This window comes from Anopheles ziemanni, chromosome 2 (assembly GCF_943734765.1).
Source record: "Anopheles ziemanni chromosome 2, idAnoZiCoDA_A2_x.2, whole genome shotgun sequence".
Lineage (NCBI taxonomy): Eukaryota > Metazoa > Arthropoda > Insecta > Diptera > Culicidae > Anopheles > Anopheles ziemanni.
The window spans coordinates 17,975,852-17,999,147 of record NC_080705.1 but is presented as its reverse complement, the minus strand read 5'-3'; the positions used below and the strand labels follow the sequence as shown (position 1 = coordinate 17,999,147).

At 44.7% G+C, this 23,296-nt stretch overlaps 1 non-coding gene across 1 annotated transcript; it reads right to left on the bottom strand.

Annotated features, from left to right (window-relative positions):
• Nucleotides 1–9,847: 9,847 nt before the first annotated feature.
• Trnaa-ugc (transfer RNA alanine (anticodon UGC)) lies at nucleotides 9,848–9,919 on the bottom strand. The gene has a single exon. It is a non-coding gene; the product is annotated as a tRNA-Ala (tRNA).
• Nucleotides 9,920–23,296: the final 13,377 nt, after the last annotated feature.

The following is a 23,296-nucleotide window of genomic DNA, read 5'->3' as shown; positions in this document are numbered from 1 at the left end:
TCCCCCCCGTCGACTCGACACCTTCCGCTGCAGTTTCCCCCGCCCCGTTTAATTCATTTATGTATATTATCCCGGCTTAAGTATGTGTTTATTGAGTTTTCTTGTAAGTGCAGCGTGTGTGCAATGTTTACCACGGCCGGGGTGGGCGAATTTAATCCACCGCAGATGATGATAGCCCGGCGACGACGGTCCGGGTCCGGTTTTATTGAGTTGTTTATTGCCCCCGAAGTGGCTGGCCGAGCGGAGCGGACACCGTGGAATGCACTAAGCGCGTAGCGCGTCCTCTTCTACGGTGCGCTACGGTAAAGGGAAAAACTAGACACAAGCACACGAAAAGGACCACAACACGGGCGAAACTAGGTGTGCACATCTTCCTTTTTTTTCCCTACCTTCCGCGAGAACGGCGCGTCGCGACGGGGACATGGCCGCGGACAGGCTCATAAATTATGCCACTCCACGGTTGGGCATGTTTGTTTTCCGCTTCTTTTCTTGCTTTGTCTGCCGTTTTCTAGTCGGTCCACCCGCCCCAACCGACCCCCCCTCCCCGCCAGATAAGACAGCATGTTACACGAGCGGAATGACAGGAGACAACCCCGATGCACTGGATGTGGAGGTTTGCGGCGCGCGCAACCGCGGCCATTTAATCTTAGCCATAGTAGGGAACGGTTAATTTATGAACCGTCCCTTCGCCGGGACGGCTGGGCCCTTCCCGAACCGACCGCACAATAAAGTGATCTGATTGATTTAGTGATAATCAATCATTGGCCAGCCATGGATGTGCCAGAATGATAAGGTAGGTGCGAAGCTGGGAAAGTGGAAGCTGGCAGAACGGAGCTCGGCGTGAGTGGGAAGGTTTCTCAAATGGCGAAGCTTATGTGCGATAATGACACGCATGCTGCGCTCTATAATTATGAGTTAATACTGTTGGAGCGCTCTTCTCAATTAGCTAAAAGTTCTTGAAACGTGTTTATTTTAAAAACTGTAAGTATATTTTTATGTGAAAGAATTTTGTTTTATTTTAAGGAACAATTTGTCAATGCCGTCGGTAAAAAGATAATTGAAAATGTTGCGAAATGAGTTCGTAATTGAAGCAAACCTAAAACGATATCACTTTAGGAAAAAGCGGGTTAACTAATAAAATTGACAAGAACGAAAAATTCATAAGACAAGTGTATTCTACTTAATAGTAAAATTCATTCCTAAACGTTTGCATTATCTCATAAACGATCTCCACATCAATTAAAAAATTATTGAAAAGATTCGAAGGACTCATTTTAGAATCTTACAATTTTTCCGTTTTAGTGTTTCTGTTTGAATCTAAAATTTTTATCACTCTTATAGTAAGAAATATTATATTTTGAAATCTAAATCAAAGCATTTCGTGTAACAAATCAAAAGTTTCAATCCTTTTGTTTAAAGCACCGCATACAATTATTGTTTTAACGTTTAATTCATGCCTTATGGGTTCGATTTTTGCTTTCTTTATTTTCCACCCATAGTGTCTACTTTTAGATCTTCCTTTAAAGCATGTTCTCCCGATCGATTAACCAAAAACAGAATCATTCAGGATGAAAAATACATCCGATCACATTCGGCAGAATATTCAACGACAATCGGATGGAGGATCGCTTGCCGGTTGTCACATATTTTACCACCCAAAAACGGCACGAAACGACCATGTCCTTTCTTAAGCCCTGTGTGTTAGTAGTACTTTCCTTTGCCGCTCACGCAACCCCCGTTTCTTCGCATTCGGATGCTTCAATACGAAAAACTCAGTTCGAATTATATTTGCTCCAAAACCAAACGCTGGCGGAAAAGGGAACGCGGGAGAAGAGTGATCGGAGAATTATGTTCGGAAGACAAAGCAACCGGGATGGATAAAATAGTCAACATCTACCATATGTGTGTATGTGTGTGTGTATTTGCTGAGGCAAAAGCGCGTCAAACCGGTCCGTTAAAACATGTCTCATCAAATCCAAATCCACCCCGGAACAGCACGAGCGATCAAGTTCATCGCGACGAGTCGAGGGACAAAGACACGGCTGGGTGGATAGGGGGGAGGATATGGGAGCGGCGTCGGGGAGCGAGGATCGGTACCGCGCTCGAGTTCGACGACAAACGCGATGAAAGAGAACTGTCATTACCGGCAATCAGCGGAGACAAATTTCAGCATGATTAATAAATTATGAAGCCGTTTGTGCGTGTTTCCCCCCCCCCCCCTTTCAGGACCCATGACGCCCCTACCCACCAAATGGCGGAAGCCTCAGCCCGGTGGATCAGCCATGTTTGTCTCAATTTGCTCGCGAGGATCACTTCCCCCGCCGTTCGTCGGCATGCGTTCAGCGCGTTCCTTCTCTTTGCCGATCTGCTCCAAATGATCCTCGGTACCGAAATGGGTGTTCCACGTACGAGCACACACACGCACAAGTACACACATGCACATTCAGCGAGAACCACCAGCGGTTCGGTGCGTTGACAGATTCAATAGAAATTAGCATACGCCTCTCTCTCGCACGGACGGCTCGGTCACGTCACTTCGAATTGGTGTCAGCACCTCTTTTTGGCAACTTACACTCCATGTCTTGAACGGTTCGATCGATCGATCGTCGATCGTGATCTCTTTGCCGAGGGAGAAGTAGTGGCATAGGGTGACTATAAACAACACGAGACCAGAAGAGTCCCCACCGATTCCAGACCCAAACTCCACAGGGAGGTCCACACTCTCAACTGGTGGCAATGTTTGAATGAATTCTTCCCAAAATGTTAACAGAAAAATATGATTTCAGTTTTATAATGTTTGAAACGTTAAATAAAACATTTTTCACTGTGTTTTGAAACGAATTACCCATCAAACCTCGTTGCGGTTACGTCAGCTGGTTGAAGACGGTTTCGAAAACCAATCATCACCTTCATTAAACCTACACCACTACTAAAACCAACACGCTTGTTCCCTTACAGTGAGGCTAAATCGTTCAAATCAGGTTACGTCTTTCTTTCTTCGTCCTAGTTAGCGCCATAAGGATGACAGATAAATTGTGGATTCGGCGGCGCACAAATGGCTCGCGAGGGGCGTGTCACGTGATGCAACCTTGATGGGAAACCGCAACCCTCAGGAAAACCCCTCCAAACAAACGCCGGTCGGTTTGTTATTCTTTGGTTCGGGGAAGTGTGCGTGCACCCAATTGGACTAGGACCGTTTTTAATAGATATTTTATAATCCCTCCACTAATCATCCCCTTCGGTGGAGGGAAAACAGTTGGTGTTATGGTGACGCAGGGTGAACATGCTGCTGATAAGGATATAAACTTTCCAGAGGGGAAGAGTCCATCGATGGAAGAGTGACATTTGCAGCGGCGCTGGTAGAGAAGTTGTTCAGTTTTAAATCCTTAAACACATCGTTCGAGGATTAAAGGAATAAAAGAACGAGAATTCTGCTTTTCATCAACCCCTTGGAAGAGTTCAAGTACTTGGAACAACGTTGAAAGCAACCAAACAAGGGTCTTCCGCTTCAAGCCGGCGCTTGATCAAGGGGTTGCGTTTTAATTTTTTCGACCACCGATTCCGGCAACCCTCGGAAGCCGCACGGATACGGATACGGATACGGATACGTGCCGAGTGCAATGGCAGGAAGCCCAATTAAGTCATCTCAACCACGACGAGCTCCCGCCAGGCAGCAAGCGGAACAATCAGGTCGTTCGGGGCGAGCGCAGGATCACATTTGCCCACAAATGACGTGTTATTATTCTAACGATGAAATTTAAATTGGGAAACAACATTTGTTGCTCTCATAGTGGTGATCTTTGCTTGTTGTATCGTGTGGTTAGCGAAAAGTGAATAAGCGTTACTATAATTTCTCATTGATTGTGTACAATGTTATATCAACCGTATTTTAACGTGTTTAGTGACTTCTTTTCAGTTCATAAATAAGCAAAATCAGTTACGTTTGCAACAGGAACAGTACTATAAATTGTAATGTTAACCTTGAATTGTAAAAATATACTTGTAAAAATTGCCTTACGTTAGAAATAAAAACCTTTTCTGTTATAAATATGGTATTATTCGGTATGAAACACGGTATTTAAATATTTTTTCAAAACCACACAAATTACTTGATTAATTTAAAGTCAGCGCATTACAAAATGTCTGTTAGTTCATTCGCAGAAGAAAAGATGTAACTATCAAAGAGGATTCCGTAGAAGGTAATCAAGCACAGATAAGACCCCAAACAGTGGCTTTAAAGTTGGATACTATAAGCAATGGCAGCACAAAAACATCAACTTTTCTTGAGATAAACCAGAATTTTATCAAAAATAAAGATAATTTTAAAATAATTGATCAAAATCAACTTTAAAAGAATAACTAGGAGATGGAAAGTTTTGGGGCCATCATCTATAAGTCAATCTCAGTCCTGGTAAAGGCGTTGCTAGTTAAAATAAATACCAAAAGACTGATGAAGTAGAAGTAGTTCCTTAGCCCTGCAGATAAATAGCTAAACTTGGTCTTGGTCTATTGCAAGTTGGTTTAAGCACTTGTGAAGTTATCCAAAAATTTGTCTATCATGGGTCATAGGTAACTACCGACAACAACAGAGAAAACTCTTGAAACTCTTGCACTTACATAATTTGTCAACACAGTCAAAGCTGGTACTATACAGGACATTTATAGTTATAGTGCTCACATACTCCTACGAGACATGGATTTCATCCAAATCTAACGAAACCTTATTCGCCGCGGTCGAAATACTGTCGATCTGTAAAAGCCATACGGGGAGAAAAAGAATGAGTGTAAATATATAAGTGATTGAGTAACATTAGTAATTGAAAAAAGAGTTAGAATAAACATAATCCATACTTCAATGCATTAAATGGCTCTATAAACACCATTGTGCTTTTGAACTAACCTAAAACATTCCAACTTCATCAACTCGAATGATCGAATTCATGTGATAAGAATAAAACGTCCTTTGCATGATGACTAAGTACTTGCAGCTGTATTCCAATTCTGTCAGAATCTGACTCAAGGAATCTGCTGACTTCCAACCCGAAAACCCCCAAAATTCCATCCTAAGGAAGTCATGTACGGGACCGAGCTCCGGGCCATGTTTTTGCCATTCGGAGAACCCGGTGGTGTACCGAGTTCGGTTCCCTCGCCAATGGCGCCCACCTCTAACCACTCCCTACCCCTTGCCCAACGACGACAAGAGCACCCCCGCTGCTCGTCAGAGGGCGCATCCTGCAGTTCGGCGAGGATGCGCAAAGATTTATCGCTGATTGATCAACGACTGCGCCCGCGGACCACTGAAGTATCGTAAAGTCATCCTTTGGTTCGAGGATTCCTCGCGGAGCCTGAGCCGCATGCCGGCATAGGGGAAGGATCCTCGTTCCACCGAAAACACACGACATGGTCGCCAAGATCCGGCGAAGGTTGTAAACGCGCGCCCCGTGTTGATGGGATCAATGGATTTCTGTGTTTTTCGTTTCGTTCGGTTTCTTCTCCGGTTTTTTTTACTGCGTCCCCCCCAAAAACACCACCGAAAACTGAAGACCACAAAAACCACACTCGGACCCTCGGTTGTTTCGGTTGTCCCGCGGGATCGATTGGGTGGTTACGAATCGTTCGAATTTCGGAGTACTCTTCCAGGCCGCGTGTTCTGATCCTCTTCTTCCGCCGGGTGATTTCATCGACGTTCGGGTTTATGGTTCCCGGTTGGCTTGGGGCCCGGCTCCGCTCGCTCGAAATGACATTGTCGTTTCATCGGCATGCGATATCCCGTGGATTATTGGTTTTCGAAGCCGATGCTGGGCGATCTTTTCCTTCGTCCTCCGCCGTTCGTTCCGTCGCGGGGCGTTCTAGCCTTTTTCGGCATTCAAACGATAGAACGCGCGTACTTCCTTCGCTTCGTTGCGAGCGAAAATAAAGTGTTGAACGACGTTTTATTGTTTTTGCTTGTTCGCGTTAGGCTTTTCCTGCCCTGCATCGGCGACGGCTTCGACCACAGACCACGGGTGCCATACCGAGCGCCCGATGGCAACGATTCCGTGGCGTCAGTTTAGGGCGACAGTCCGAATCGGTTTGGGTAGTTTTTCGGCTTGTCATGGCGCTTCCAGCACAACGGCACTTCCCGTAGCGTTCGGTATGGGAGAGAGGGAACAAAAAAATAAAGGGCAATCAGCAGCAGCACCATCAATGGTGGCGAGCTGTAAGCGAGGGACGCGGGACGCGGGAAGCCGGAACTCGCGCCGGGCAAGAGATGAAATAAGATGACAACTCCCTGCTGAGCGAAATCTCCGGTGGAAAAGGGTTTCTGCTTTTTGCGGAGTCGCCCCTAATGAACCACCAGCGTTCTTGTCGCTCGCTCGATTTTCGCTGCCACGAATTGTGTTGTTCTTGTTCCATTCTGGTTCTGCTCGAAGCTTCGGAAAAGCCACGGCAGGCGACGAACCCGGCGGCGACGGCGGGGATTTGTCTCACTTTTTGGCAATTATTACGATTTCCGGCCGAAAGATTAGATTTTGGAATGCAAAAGAGGACCGGGGAATCTATAGTGCTCCCGATTCCGGCGGCCAACGACGACCTAGAATGCATTATCTCTAGATTGGTGTTTTCTTTGGGACCCCGATTAGCCGGGAGGAAGTCGAGCGGCTGAAGGATAAATAAATCGATGTCAGCATTCATCAACGTCCCGGTACGACGTCGAAACGCTGTGAGGAAAGCGGAAAAATTGGGTCGATTCTGAACTGTGGGGGTTCTGCAGATTAGAATGGAAGATTTTGGGAACCAAAGTGTATTTATTTTCTAAAGTGAAAAGAATGGTAATCCAAAACAGTTAATTGACATGAAAAGGTTTTACTTTAGATGACAATATAATTAAGAAACTAAACAAAGCTATTGTTCTCTCATTTCAACATTCTTATGTTTACTAACCACTTACACCGAATATTTACAAGCAACTCGTGAAAGTTAGAACTGGATTTTGTTATGCAAATTCCGTTTAAAATTTACTGCAAAAATACGGAACAAACCCTGTATATAAACAATCCATATGTTATAGGGAAATTGTGGTGCTAGTTCCAATAGTGGTTGAAGTGCGATAAAATATAAACTCTACGAAAAATATAACAACAATAGCGATATTTCTTCTAGTATGAAATGATCTTTGATCTTCTGCAGAGTGTTCAAAAGAAACCTTCACACTCCGTAATAAAGAATTTATTAAATATATTCAGTCTTTTCCAAGCTTTCTATTTTCACTACTATAGGCACTCGATACCACAACTGTAGCGTGTGTTTTATTTGTGTATTTTTATAGTGTAATTTCAGAAGAGTAATGGTATGTCGAGCATAACGTGTATAAATATGTAAAGTGTTGTGTTTTTGACAATTATACCTAACATCGTTTATTGTTTTAACACGCTTGCTAATTAAGTAAACCCAGTGTTATTCATTGTAAGTTATTCCAGACGTTCTTTCTTCATTGGTAGCTTAATAACGCGAATCTATTTGTTTTATTCTATCTCAACTGAATAATTAACTAACTACCATTAACTGAGTAAATAAGAAAGATTAACAGTTAGGATTTAAGAACAGCTAAGACTTCAACATTACCTGTTGACATCGAATTGTTTGCAACAAGAATAGGTAACTGTAAATAAATGGAACAGGTAAAACAACACTTAATAAACAAATTCTTGAAGTGTTTTCAATCTTAGACGAAAAAAGGCGTGTTAAAGACGTGAAAGCATAATTATCTAATGATAAATTCTAGGAGAACTATTTATAACTCGTCCATAGTGAGTATTTCTGGTTATGTTAACAGGTAATATGAGGCAGCTTCTCCGATAATATACAAGATTTTTCTTTCTCGTTTTTTTTCCTACAGATTCCTTTTCCTACAAAACCTATCCAAGGTTTTCCGTCGGATGCAGACTTCACGTTGAAATCAAAATGCTTCTGTCAACTCGTTCCTCGCTCCTTCCTGCCGCTTCGACTGTCGAGCGCACTGTCACAATAATTAATATTAACATGTCGAACGTCTGTCGGCTTCCCGTCGCACGGTACTCCCCATTTGCTGTACTCTTTGCCTCGTGATAAATGCGGCTCAATGTCGCAGGACCGGCACCGTCGGCTCGAAGGGCGCACGGCACTGCCCGGTTCCGCGAAACAATGGCCAATCCCCGAAGTCGTGACAGGAACCTGCCTCCCCCCCAGGTCCCGGCCTCTCCTCACAGCTCGCAGCATCGCCACGCCACGTCCCATCATCATCCACGTCCATCGGCCGGAACATCCTGATCGCCGGGCGGCCTAGAGGCGGACCCGTTGAGTAGGAGTGTCTCCATCGCACGGATCGCCGCAAGGATGCCCGAGCCTCGGTTCCCCCCTCCCCCCCCCCCTCCCCCGGGAGACCGTCGGCGGCGGCGGCGAGCTGCATCGGTAATCAAATGCGTGGGCAATTATGCTCAATAACAATAATGACGCGTTTGGCGTCCTCCCCCCCCCGGATCGCCGGAGTTTGTGGAGAGAAGGGCGAGCTTTTCCTGGGTTTCCCTCTTTATTTTTTATTTTTTTGTTGTTGTCTGAGGCCAAAGGGTTGTGCCCGCGGGCCTCCGGTTGAGGTGAAAGGCGAAAAGGCACCCGAAGCGAAGCGAGGCACACCGGTGAGGGACTGACACAGGGAAGGGAGCGAGGCGGGCTTAATCGTACTCGGAGAAGAATTGCTGAATCGGGATCGCCCCGGGCTGGTTCTGCCTCGACAATCGAGCTGGAGCGAGTCGACGATCGGTGGAGTCAGCAGCCGGCAACCTCAGCCTACGCTCGAAACGAAGGTATGCGCACAGCACGACCCGGGACACAGGAAGTGCAGTGTCGAATTATTAGCTTTCTTGCATAAATTTAACTAAGCGTTCGCGCTGGGTTCGCGCTTGCGGAGAACTCACAACGCGCTCGAAGCGCCCGGAAGAGGGCGAATTCTTCCCTGCCGCAACCGAGCGGGATGGGATGCTGCTTCCCATGATTGCAGCACGTTCCGTAGCCGGCCAATAAATGCCACAGACATTCCCGACGGTTTCGGAACCGATCCTCCGAACCGGTCCAAATGTGAGCTATTGATCGAGCGAAAGAAAACGACCATTCCTTCCTTCCTTCGCCGAGTTCGAACCTAAACGAACGAACGAACGCCCGCACAATGGCCACAGTCCTGGATGTGCGCCCTCTTTTTTTTTTGCGCTGGCCTTCGAGACGACTCAGACGACTATTGAGACGTCTCCCATTCAGCGATTATCTACGCATATCAGCATAATCGCTCGCGGTGTATGTTGACTTACATGCGCCTTTCGGCGGTCGATGGTTGGGAATGAAGGGACGCCGGGGGAGGAAGTTGCGCCAAAGACTAACAATAAAACGCGACAACAGCCAGCATCACCACCACCACCAACAACAACAACACAACAACGGAGAAGCTGAGCTGGCATTTCGGTGCCCGATTGATCGGGTCCGGGGTTTTCTCACACTTTCCATGCGCCGTGGAATTAGAAACGCTTCGCGTTCGGCGGACGTGCTCTTGGTCGGAGTGCCGCTTAGTCAAAAGAGCACCGGCGGAATGGAAACACCGGTTCTCACCGGTAATCACACGTAGAGAATGGAAAGGTTTCGCGGTCAGTCCGCGCCAAAGGACTTGAGGGTATTATAGCGATGGCTGACTAATCCTGCAAAAGCTAAATATGTTCACAAGTTATATTATGAAATGAAACAAGAATTTTTGTTATGAAGACGAAAAAGACGAAACACTTTTCTCAAGATGTGCCTCCTTAGATTTGATTACAAGAAAAATAAAATAAATAAAAATTATTATTGGAGATACCGGGGATCGATCCCGGGGCCTTTCACATGCAAAGCGAACGCTCTACCACTGAGCTATATCCCCATGACGTTATACTAATGGTAAATACCTTCAAAATTGTTATAGTTAGATAATAATGTTGTACTGATTCATTTCATATTTTGCAAAATTTAACTCAAATAAAACAAAATCAAACTTTGGTTCAAAGTATAAGTTCAAAATAAAACGACGAGAGAAACAATCATACCTTTGTGTAGCATGCAAAAGATAGAAATTTAAATGTTTCTTTTATGAAAGTACAGCAGCGAAGTGAGAGAAAATTATTAGAATAATTTTATAATGATTATTTCTACATTGCTATAGTAAATTCCAACATTGTAAAAGAGACATACCGCTAATTAACCCAAAAAACTCTTGATTTCTTAAACGAAATATTTAGATAAGCTCCAAAAAATCAACCAAATGACACTCAAAAGCACCCTCTGGGAAATTGTGGAAATGATAACCAAACTACTGATAACTACCCTAGTTATTCCCATTTAAAAAACAATCTCATGTAAAAAGTTCGAGGTGTCGAACCCATGAACCATGATAGTAATGTTAACAATAATATGACATTGATTTAAATCAGAATTAAACTTTTGACTTCTGTTACGTAACTGACACGTCAAATTAGAATCGTAGTTTTATTTATAAATAATTAACAAAAGTTATCAAATTGTAATCGATTAAAGCAGAATCTTTAGTGATCCAAAATCTTCTTAAATAAGAATTGAGAATGGTAATAGTTTTTCTCACACAACGCTTGGAATGATTAATTGATACTCGATGGAATTGATAACTTCATTTTGACCCGAAAAAACATCCTTAACCGTCATCGTTAGATCTCCATTAGACAATAGAAAGAAGCAATTTGCTACGGTTAAATAGCAACCGATTGTAGCTCCGCTCAGCTTGTGAGTTCCGATATGATTAAGCCGCGCGCGCGAAACACGACAACCGACAGTTTCCGGACGGAACGGTTAACACCGGCGGATCATTAACAGCCGAAACATAATCTTTTGAGCGTCGTGACACTAGAAAGAAGAAAAAACGCTCCACTCGGTGCCACAATGGAGCTCCCAGCCGGACTCCCCGGGCTCGGTCCTCCCAGACGACGTCGGCTTGCGACCTGACGACAAAACCGATTATTTGACAATTTAACGCTCGGCCTCTAATCGGATTATGTTCCGTGTATAAATATTTGCCACACAATACGGGTAATGAGTTAATAATCCTATCGTCCATCCCATTGTGCGCGGCCAGCTCGCCCCGACCGGGTGACGTAGGCTGGCTTCGTGAGCTCCTTCGCGGACGACGATCCGCGCGCCGCGAGTCGGACCGGATTATGTATGTGAGACTTATCAAGATTCCATTCAATCCCGCCCGGCCCGGGCCACTTCACGGACTCCAAAACTCCTGGGAAGTGTTACACCGACCCCAGGGAGGCCCGGACCCAGGAGTGCCCGCAGTGTCTCCCGCAGCTCGCCCGGTAATCCAGGTGCGGACCTGTTGAAATCACGACTGATTAATCGTCTTCAACACGTCTCGTGCGATAAGAGCCGGGTGGGGTGACGCCGGGACGGGAGTCGGGGATATCTCACCCGCCCGCGAGCCCGAGAACTCGAGATGCTGGTGAGATTAAGATGGATTACACCACTGATGTGGTTTGAGCCGGGGCGATCGCCGGAGATCGCTTCCCTCGGCCCGGAGCGAGCGTCCACACCGTGAAATGAGAAATTGAATTAGAAATCCTCCGGTCCGGGAGTTGAAAGCTGGCGGGTCGTCGGCTCCAGCAGAATGGCGGAGGTCCGACGTCCTGCCAATCCGTACCTTCTCGTTCCCGGGGCGCGATGAGGCGAAAGAATACCGCAGATGAAAGCTGAAATCAAAACAGAGATCAAAATTCTTTCTCGTTTCGGAGTTTTATTATTATGATAAAGTCATAATTCCATGAATATTTCTATCCCTTCATCGTCCTCCCCGGCAGTCCACCACCTTTTAAACCATCACGCTTGTTTGAACCCCATACCACCCCACTTTACCTTCTCACATCTGCTTCTTTCCTCAACGACGGGCTGATTGGAAATCAATGATGAACGTGAATTTGAATAATACAATTTTATTGATTGTTATTATAATTAAGACGACGGGCAGCGACAAGCGTGAGGCTGTCCGATTTCGTCACGATTCTTTTGCGTTCCTTGACTAAGAGTTTCTTTCTTTCTCGAAACATCGTGTTCCTTTTCTTTCCATTCTTGCATCGTTAACTGGACGAGGATCGTTTGATACTTTTTTTTCGGACATTCGGGCGTTCATGTCAATTCGTGTTGTATTCTTTCCGATTTGTTTCGTTTTTTTACCCGCACGGTGAAGCCGGGTTTTAGACTATTGGTTTCCCTTTGATCCTTTTTCGATACTTATCGTGTTCATTCTTTTGCAATTGGGCGGAACAATATGAAGATGAGTTTATACAAGTACTCTCACGAAGCTATTCAGCATCAACTTGGGATAGTTTTACCATCACTTGAACATGTTGATTCCATAGAAAGTGTTGCTTTTTGTGCACAACCTTTGATATAAGCTATGAAAGTTTTTCTTTCTAGGGGGGGAAGATAAATAAAATGTAGGAATAAAATAAATAGTACAAAACTATAGAACAACCACCGATAATCGGAAGTCTTCCGTACATTTATATATTTTTAAATCTGTTGTTTGTTGGTTTTTGTATCTTTTATGAAGAATATCATTCACCTACTAGTTTGAAATCGTTTGTTTTCCTATTGTAATTTCTCATTTCTCGTTATGAGCTTGTTTTGTGTTTTCAAAAAACCAATTTCTCTCTCTGTTTGAGGCAATATCAATATGTTGGATTTTTTTTTTACGTGTACAGAACGAAAATAGTTCAAAACATCCTTTGAAGAACTAATCGTTTTGTTATCTCTGGCACCACTTTGAACATCTGTTCTACGGTTGTGGGACGATTTTAAAGTATGACTGTTATGGGAACGGCAGAAATTCTAAATAAAATCAAGTATGTAATTGTTTGATTAGATATTTCCGGTATTCCGGTTCCGAAGCGCGTCGTTAGAGGCTATTAATAACATCCTGCCTTCGAACAGCGTTCAAGTGTGAAACATTGAAAAACAGTCAAACAAACAAACATGACAACACAATCCATCCATTAGTGTAGTTGATCACGTAAGAAAAGTTTCAACCATTGAGGTTCATCCCGTTTCCGGAAATGTGCACGGCTCCGATTAGAACGAGCTTACGGTCTCTTTGCAGCACTTTGTTTGTCCATTCACGACTCGGACCATCCTAAGCTCTAAACTAGCCGCACCTTTCGGGAGGGCTTAAGTTCGGCTACGTTAAAGATGTTTGTCTCCGGACAATCAAACAAAACAAAACTCATCGGCTTCGGTTCAATCGGTTGACACACAGAAACGGACCAAACTCTCCTCAGACGTGGCGCGTGTGCCGGGTGGAAACTTTCGAAAGATTTCCCAGGGTCGCGTAAGTTTTTCACCCCTTTTCCACCGCCCGCCAGATGGTAGGAACCGGGCCGTCAAAAGGAAACAAATCGGTGCGGTCTGTTTCAGATTACGGAAATTGAAACAAACAGGCACGCAAACAGACAAACACTCGGAGAGGAAAACCCATCCTCGGTCCTCGTCACCGATGGCGATCGAACCGCAAAGTCGCAAAGCTGTCAACAGGAACAAACAGTTCACGACCGGAAAGGGATTATTTGGTCCGGTTCGTTGGGCGTTCGACAGGTTGTGGTTATCGGTGACGTGTGACTTTCGGTTCACAAAAACAAACGCTTAACACATTGCGCGCTAGGGTTTGTTGTCTTTCACTCTACCGAAATAAATCCCCGGTGGTGGAGTTTCCCACAACCTGTGACGGTTCATTTTCGCCGCCGCAAACTCATCTGCCACCCAGATGTGTTTCCGTTGGCAAACGCTCGTCGCTTAACGCTGACGACACCCGAAGAGATTGCTCATCCGCCTTCACCTTCCCGATTAGGGTCGGCTTGGACCAACGCAACGCTTCCCAAAGGACGAAGAACCGAGTTCGACAAACATCAAATTGCGTCCAGGTTTCGATCGGTTCTTCTCCACCTCTAACGGCTACGATCTTCGGCCGATGTTCGCGCTTGATGAATGCGAGCTAATTTATCATCATTGTTGGAGGGGGAAATTTATATTTTTATTTATAAATTTTGATTTAAATTGATTGTAAGTGATGTCGGCCTTTTTAGTGGCCGACTCCGCTGCCTCCGCGGTATTCGAAGCATATTTCGGTACGCGTTATTTATGATCGCACGATCGCGCACTTACGGGTCCGAAAGTGGGTGGGTGTGTGTGTGTGTGTGTGCGTCAGGATCCTCTGTTTCCTTTCTCGCTTTTTTTTTCGCTCAAATCGAAGTGAGGGCGTAGGACCACGCGATCGGACGTGACCGATCCGATCCGATTTCCCTTGCAACGGAAAGTCCGCACACAATGTGTCTTGGGTTCGGGAAAAGTGAACCCGAATCGGGACGCAAATGTGCGCACGCGCCTGCTTGCATTTTGCTTTCCCCCCTCCCCCTCCTCACCATTTTTTTTTTGCGCACTCATAAAGTGAAATTATTTCTGCAATTATTTATTTCCCCTCCCAGGTCGCATTAATCGGGCTCCGGGGAGAGAATCCTGGCCGTGAAGCAATCCGAATGAATTCGACAAACGGTTCGATCCGCCGATCGTCGACGATCGCCGCCGTTCCGGGCGGTCATTAATCACACGCTCGTCGCGGGGATGAGTTACAACGAGGTCTGCTTTTCGAATGCTCGGAAATCGATGCTGACGCAGTTGATGTCGGAGGAGGGTTTCAGGGGGGGAGACTAAATCATGCCACAGCAATTCCCACACGGAACTGGGGACGAGGCAGGACGATACAGTTTCATTCAGACGCATGATCAACGACCGAGCAATCGATCGCACAAAACGATGCGGAAGGTGCTCTGTTTAGGTGCGAGAAAAGAGTTATTGACTTAAGCGGCTTTAACGTAACGCTCTGTTGCTGTAAACGATGGTCGTTCCACGCTCCGGGGGACCCAAAGGGGGGGTGGATTCAATTCGCCGGTGGTCGCAAGTTTGTACCATTCTGGACCGCAAGAGCAATCGGAACTGGAATTGCTGAAGCACGCTGAGGTTTTGACGGATGCCGCCAAACGATCGGTGAGAAGTTAATCATCGCTGACCACCCGAAACCGAAGCGCGATCGGAATGGTTCAATGAAAAACGAGGCTCTTGTAGGGTAGAATAGAAAGACATAACGAATTCTCGTACGAAGCAAACAAATTGAAATTATTTCTAATGAATTCTGGTCAGGATGATAAATAAAAGAAGGGACAGAAAATTAAAAAAATATAATCAAACGAGAAAAGGAACTTTTTCGTTGAGAATATCTTCATTAAGTATGTTGCTTTTAATCTGTTTATAAATGTTAAAATAAATTGAGGCAATTAACGAAGCACCGTTTCTTCGTTTTAATTACATCATAGTTGTTTATTTTTGTGTTTTTGTCATATTTTTGTGACAAAAGAAGTGTTCCTTTTCATTTCCTTTTTTAAATGAAGTATTCGAAGAGAGTATGAAACAATTCGAGAAGGTAAGTTGAAAAATGTTACTGAATATTTTAAAATGCATTAGGTTATATAATACAATTTCAGCTCTTGCTAATCTTAATGATAATAATAAACATCTTTTTTATGTTTTTTCTTTCCGAACAAATCTCTGCTTACAATCTCGAAAACTCAATCAAAATAGCATTTGAAGAAAACATGATCAGGTCATAAAAATAATGTTTGTACAAAAAACGAAAAAATTGTCCAATGGTCCTCACCGTTAAAATAAACTTATTCATTAAAATGCAATTCCCATAATCTAAATTTCTTAACATACTCATCAAACCACGTCTCTATATCTTTAATTGAAACGATTTAGTTTCCTATTGCACGATTAGATCATCTTTATTTCCTCTCATAAAGCGTGCGTTAAGCTGTAATGCAATAAAATGATTTTCTTCCGCGTAGATTTCTAAAATCCTCATTAGCCGGCATAATGGCACTTCACTCAAATGCCTACAAATCGGTTTCAATAAATGCTCGGTCATTTTATTTGCATCTCGGCTTATTCACGACTAACCCGACGTTCCGACGGTGGTTTATCTGTAGTGAGGTGCATATAAAATTTATCGTAAAAAAACCAACCGAACATGAGGGATAAAACACCCTCACAATTGCAATTCATTCCAGCGTGTCGAATGTGCCGCCGGTGAAGCGAATTGGCCAATATTTGCCTGGCATTGGCGGTGTGTAATGAATAATTTAAAATTATTAACTGCTATAAACGACTGACTGGTGCTGACGATGAATGTGTCGTTTTTTTTGCACGTTTTTTCTTTCTGTTTTTTTTCCTATTTTAATTTTCCCGCACACTCGCACCCGCTACCGAATGCACACAAACGGATCACCGGATCTCTTCCTACGTTCCGGGCGGCCGTAAAATGGAAATCGCATTCCACCGGCCGACCGATCGGTGCAAGTTTAATTGAATGTTTCAATTGCACCCCCTGTGCGCCCCGAGTGACGTCCGTCATCACCCGCTTGACCCGCAACCAAGACAACCGGCACCGGACGGCGCACTGGGTGCGGCTTCCCATAAACGATGCACTTAAGCTTCCAACCCAGCATGTTTTCGAGGGAAATGGGGAACCGGGGGTGGTTTGTCGAAGAACTCTATCCACCCGGGATCGTCTCGGGGTGTTGTCGAGATGTTTTATTCCTCCCCAACGCCCTCGGGTCAGGGAGAGAGAAGGAAAGAGAGTGAGGGAGAGGGAGAAAACAACAAGCTGCAAACATTTTACAACTGTTCGTGGCTGTAAAAATAAAATACTCGCGGGTCACCAAAGTTCAACCCCCGTTGCTGGTGGGACGAATTGTTGTCTACCTCGGGTGGCACTCCTACACACCGGTGCACACACATACACACATACATGAATGAGCAATAGGTCACAGCCCGTCGATATCTGCGGGATAAATGAGCAAATAATAAAAATATACTGATCGATCTCGCGTCGACTCGAGGAAGCGGTAGTCGTAGAAGGATGGAGAACAGCGAGCGGTCCACGGCATCCCTCCCCCATCCTCCCAGTGTTCTACTAGGATGTTGTTCATTCATTCACCAGCGCCTAAGCGAACGCGGCCAAATATCCGTCCGAACAAATCCTCCCTCGCCGGATCCCGCCCGAGTGCAAATTCATTCAAAGCGAAACGGGTTCCACTGGGTGAAGGTTCCCGAACGTCAGTGAAGGCATCTCCAACCTCCCTCCTCCTCCCCTTGAAACAATCTCCATCACCCCGTGACACCTCTCCCCCCGGAAGTACCCTATTGGCGTCGATTGATTATTACCCTTCCGAGCGGCGACGGAAGGTTCTTTTGCGTCAGGAATGTATTTTTAGGACGTATTACTAGTATAGCGGGAAGGGAAGGAGGGCTAGGGCCCCACCAAGACGGTCTCCGAACACGGGCACGAACATTCTTCTCGCCTGTCCCGAGGCGCCTGTTTCCTGTTCTCAAAACCCAACCCAAACCCGGAACGGAAGAATGCCTCGGAACATGGGAACCCTGCGCGGGAAACCCTGTTGTTAAGTAACATAAAATCGAACATGGAATGCTTTGCCACCCTTTGCGCCGTTCCTGTGGCACGGCTTTTGTTTAGTTTTATTCTTTTGTCCGACCATCGAACGCCAAACGCCAAGTGAGTGGGTTAAAACAAAAGCGTCGAGATCGTGGTTCACAACAATTTTCGCAGCACAATAGAGAATTAATCTTGGCCCCCTCCGTTTTCCATTTCGGGGCCCACCCCTTCCGCGGGAAGGATGGAATGGATGCGCTGCCAGGTGACCTGTGAACTTTGACGGGAGGGAAGACGTTTCCCTGGTGCGTGTTCACGAACACGCTCGGTACAAGTTAATTTTCGTCCGATCAACAACGAACCGACCGGAATGCAGTTCCAGCCTTCGTCTATCATCCTTTTAAGGTCGGGGTGTGCTTACTCGTGTTTTTCTTTCTTGTAAAGCCCACCTAAAGCTCTACGCAGACAAGCAAACCCGTGAAAACAATTTCGATAACGCCACAAAGGGTGAGATCATCGGTCGACCAACACATGTCATCACGCTCACCGGGTGGGTCCTTCGACAGGTAGCGACAGGAATAGGAGTAGGAAAACACCGAACCGATCGAACCCCCGACACCCCAAACATGGGCCTCCGCCGGCGTCCCACCCGAGGTCGGGAAGAAAACCGAAAAACGACGGGTTCCAAACCCGCAACGCAACGACGAGATAATCTTATCAGCAAAGCACTTAATTATGTTCGAGGTTCCCTCCTCGGACCGTATTTTTTTTTCGCCATTGGCCAGCCGAGGGCGTTGGTGTTCCGATCGGTCGGTTGTGCCATCGACATTTCTTCCCCAACCCGCTGCCTACCTTCATCTTCCCTCCCAACTCCCCGCCGATCGCTTATTGATTCAAACTGTCGCCCGCGATGGCGTTAGGCATTTAATTATCATAATGCGTTGTAACTGAATACATCACACGTTCACGCACCCGCCAGGATAAGGGACCCATAACATATTACACACCATCCAGAGGCACACACACACACACACACTTACCGTGGCATTATTTTGGTCCCAATTGACGCGGAATGATAAATCGAGCCCGTGGGTGCCGAAATGTTTCGGGCCTACGATGGTCCGCCCGTTGCGGTTTTTTGGGCTTTGTCCTCGGACGGGCGCAAACTGCATCGGAGGCCCGTTTCACATTACGGATTTATATGCCTAATAAGTGAAAAATATTGTTTTCCGATTCCGTTCCGTACGTTCGCTCCGTGCGTGTGTGTTATCTGCTGATGCGAAGGACGCGAACAAAATTGTGTTTTTTGTAACGACAAAAGGAAGTACGAAGGTAAAGCCTACTTTGTTTTTTTTTAATGCATGATTTTCTTAGTTAACGACGATCGAAAAAGGTACAACAATGATCACATATTATAAAAACTAAGCTTACAACAAATTGTTGAAACGTGTAAAAAAAGTAAAAAAATAAAACTTTAATATCTTTGATGTACTTGCTTATGATTGAAATTTTGTGTCGAAACAAAACAAATATAATCTCCAATGTTTTAATCGGGTGTTCGTTTCATTTTAACTCAAGTGAAACATGTTGTGAGTATTCGTACCAAGATAAGTGAAGGGGCATTTTTCGTTAAAAGCTTACTTCATTTTCTCCATTTCCAGATCTTTTCTATGTTAATATTAGAACTTTGCAACTCCTCACCATGTTACAGCTGCCGTTTTCTAGCTTTTGTTCATTTTTTGTTTGGTTTACGAAGGTCAAAATGTGATAAGAAATTGTCATTGCAGTTTTAATTAATTTCAATTTAATTTAACTTTGTTTCGAACTAAACTTTTCAGCTTCATTTAATAAGACGTATATGGTACTAAGCTTAACGAAGAACGCAGGCCAGTAAACTTATTGAGTTAGTATAGTAGTTGAAGTCACGAATTAAAACAAAACTAAATATTATATTTTGATTTTGGATTTTACACAGGTTTGCATTAGCGTTTATAGGTAAATACAAGAGAATTCCTTAAAATTGTGAAAATCAGTATCCTTCGAAAAGGATTTTAACGTATCATCATTTGATTGTTGTAAGTAAAATCACAGGAAATTGTAAGTAAATATCTTTAATACCGCTTGTTCTTTATTCCTTTACAAATATCTGCTTTACTGTACGAAAAAGTTTCAGCTTTCATTATTTTATGTGTTTGATTTTTTCTGATTTTTTGCGTTACAGTGACAAAGCTTTTGTTATACTTACCTTAAAGTTTAATATTGAGTGATACATTCCAAAACCCCATTGACCTTTGCCGGTCTTACAAAAATGTTGCATTGCAACCCCCCGCACGCCATGCAATCGTCCGCGGGTTTGGGTTTCGATATCATTCGCGGAAACTTTGGCCACACTTCAACTGCCCTTCGCACACCCCATTGCCGCCCCTCAACCCCCGTCCTCCCCTTTCCACCGACAAGGTCGTCAAAGTCAACTTCAATTAGCATCGCGGTGGACAAAAGTTCGACCATGTACACCATCCACGTCGCGTCGTGTGTGAGTTTCCCGTTTTTACTTTTTTTTTTATTGTTCTGTTTTTTATCCACAATATTTGTGTGTGCGTTTGTCAACTGCATCGCGTTGGTTCGTGGCGACCTTCTGTTCCTCATGCAACCTGCCTGCCTTCCTGCCGTGCCGAGAGGAACCACCCGAGGCGAGGGTTGTTTCCCGGCCCATCCCTTCCCTTTGCCCAACGAGGGCAGCAACAACAACAAATACAACAAACAACGGCAACAATAAAGCCAACCAAAAGAACACCACACGCTCCGGTGTAACATGCCGTCCCGTGGTTGCGTATATAAATTCCTCCATTTAATATGAGTGGTGAAATTTGATACTTTCGATACTTGTACTTGCCAGCACAACAGCACACCCCAACCCCCTGTCCCGGCCTGTCTTGGCCACCCAAAAAAAAAAAATACAACAACACACCAACTCGAGATTGGAGCAGCGACAAACAAAAAACAAAAGTCCTCCACTCACACGCACATACACGCGCGCGGTTTCGAAGGCGAAAAGAAAAAAAAACCCTCCGAAAACGACAACACCGAAACACACTTATGAAAGCTTTTAAAAGCTAATTTTTCAACCAAATAACCGCAAACGGGCTCAAATAAATACGACGATTCGTTCAAACTCCGACGGCACCGTTCGCGCGGGCTGCGGTTTGGGGAAGTGGAAGTGGCGAAAGTTATGGCGATATTGGCGATGTTTAGCTGAAAGTTACAGCTTTTTTAATTCCAGGCAGCCCACGACGTCCACGACGACGACGACGACGACGACGATTTGCTTCCACAATTTGCGATTATACGCTTGTCTTACACTGGTCAAATTATGGCCACCGACTGGGAGGGAAAACGATGGCATCCTGCAATGCACATTCTGGTAAAGGCGAAGTGACTAATTTGCATCGTGTTTTTGGGGAACATCGCACCGGGGGAAAAAAGCCTCGATGTAGGACCTCCGGTGTACTTGTGGTTTTAGACCAATGATCTGCCAAAATCGGATCATAAAAGACTTTTCTTTCTCACACGCTCTTCTAGCTTCGTTGGCGATATCTTGGAAAAATGACCCTCAGAGAAAACGGAATAGAAAACATTTCAAAATGGACATCTCTGTCAAACTCTCGGTGAAGGTAAGGAAAACTTCCATGCCACTCTCACGAACCTCACACGTTTTGGCCAAAATCTGGAGACCTCCGCGAAGCGACAACTAAAATGGAATGGCAACAACAACTCCTCGCCAGTCGGTTGCGACTTTATTTCATGTGCGCTCGCAGGAATTCCGCGTAATCAGAGATTTTACCCGACCAAGTCGCGGTGACGATCACGGGACAGCAAAAATCCCGCGCGTGCAAGTTTCAATTGTTCGCCCGTAATCTCCGCGTGACAAAACCGCGAACAACTGGAAAACATGCGTGTTTTCATGTCGCTCGCAGGGCTTTGAGTGTTCCGACACCGACACGGCTATCTGCGATTCCCAGATGCGGTAGGTTCGGGCGTTATAGTTAAGTGAAGAACGTTGAGCAGGGAAACAAAACCGAAACCCGAAAAAAAGACAAGCGTCGGAAACAATATACCCCCGAAAGGAATTTGAATTACACCTCAAATGCTGCACGCGGAAATACGATGGGCAAACCGGTAAAGTTATCCACATTCATCAAGTTGTCTGCTGGTTGCCTTGCATTCGTCCTTAGAACGGCGTGATGTTTGTTCTGTCATCACATTTTCTAACAATGTAAATTATGATGTTTTGCAGAGGCTGCATCTCTTTCTCGTTGCTTTATATGTCACCACATTTTTTAAATAGTTCCGTAATATGCTTTGATGATACCGGAAAATGTGTTGTGCAAAACTTCGTCATAAATTTACAAGTGTTTTTAGTTCTGATTTTTTTATTTTGCTTCTTTTAAAATACTAGTCTAACAAAGCTAGTTTCTACTCAACTTTTAACTATGGGTTACAAAACAACGTTACAGTGACAAAATAAATTTATGAATTACAGGATAAAAAAAAACAAAATAAAAATTTTATATCAAACGAATCAGACACTGAATTTCGTTCATAAATTTTTGGGTAAAATAAGTACGTTGCCATTTTTTTCTCTTCTGTTCGAATAAGTTAGTTTCGATCAAACAAAGAGTATATTAAAACAGTTTAAAATATGCTCGTCCGTCTCTAAATTCCAAATAAAGATAACAGCTGAATAGTTTTCAAGAAACCGGACAACATTAAATTCTTGGCCCTCAACAAACATGTATCGTAATCCTTCGTTTTCAGGAATGCATCATCTGCTGCATACTCAAGGAATGCCCTTTCTGCGCTCGGCATCTTCACCTCCACGGAGGTGATGGCTCCTCAGAAAAAAAAACCAACCCTTGCACATGCAGCCGGCATACTTCAGTGACAAACATCTTAATTGGCTTGAGTGCGCTTATCTTTCGTCCCGCCGGGATACGATCTTTCTCTCGGTTCCCTAGGGGACAGGGGGTTTCGGGATGATTTGAATGCAGTAAAATATGACGAAAAGGCGCTTAATGGGGCGTACGCTTGCCCGATGCTGTCAGTAAGATTAGCCAAAGGCTTGTTTCACAAATTCCCCACCACCACGTGTGCGGGGAGGGTTTGCGATTTTCCAAAAGATGAGCGCAGAACATTTGTTGCTACGAACGCGTATCGAACCATCTACAGCACTTTATTTTATGAGACCTTAATGATGTGAATTCTTAACCGACGCGTAAGGATCAAAGTTTCGTAAGTTACAAAAACGGCTACAGTTTTAGCCAACAACAATATTTGCGAGCTTCAAACTGGCCTGCAAACCACGAGCAGGTTCAAGGATAAACGTTAAATAATTTACGACGCCCGGCGAATGAAGTGATGAAATAAAATAAAAATGATTATGCAAAACCAGAATCCAGCCGGGGCAGGTTGGAAACCTGTCACCCGGTTTCACTCACGGTTCTGTCGTGCCACGGGATTTTTATTTTGCACAATCGATCGGAAAACGAGTACTTACGAGTGCTCTCAATGCGGCAATTAGCACCTCCCGATTGGCCTCCCTCGAAAACACTCGCGCCGAGCAATAATTCAACGATTATTATGCCCGGTATTCCACATTTTCGATATCTCCCTTCGGGGCCGGAGATTCCCTACCATCACTAGCTTCGGGTGGAGATAGGGAATTCAATGGGCAAGAGC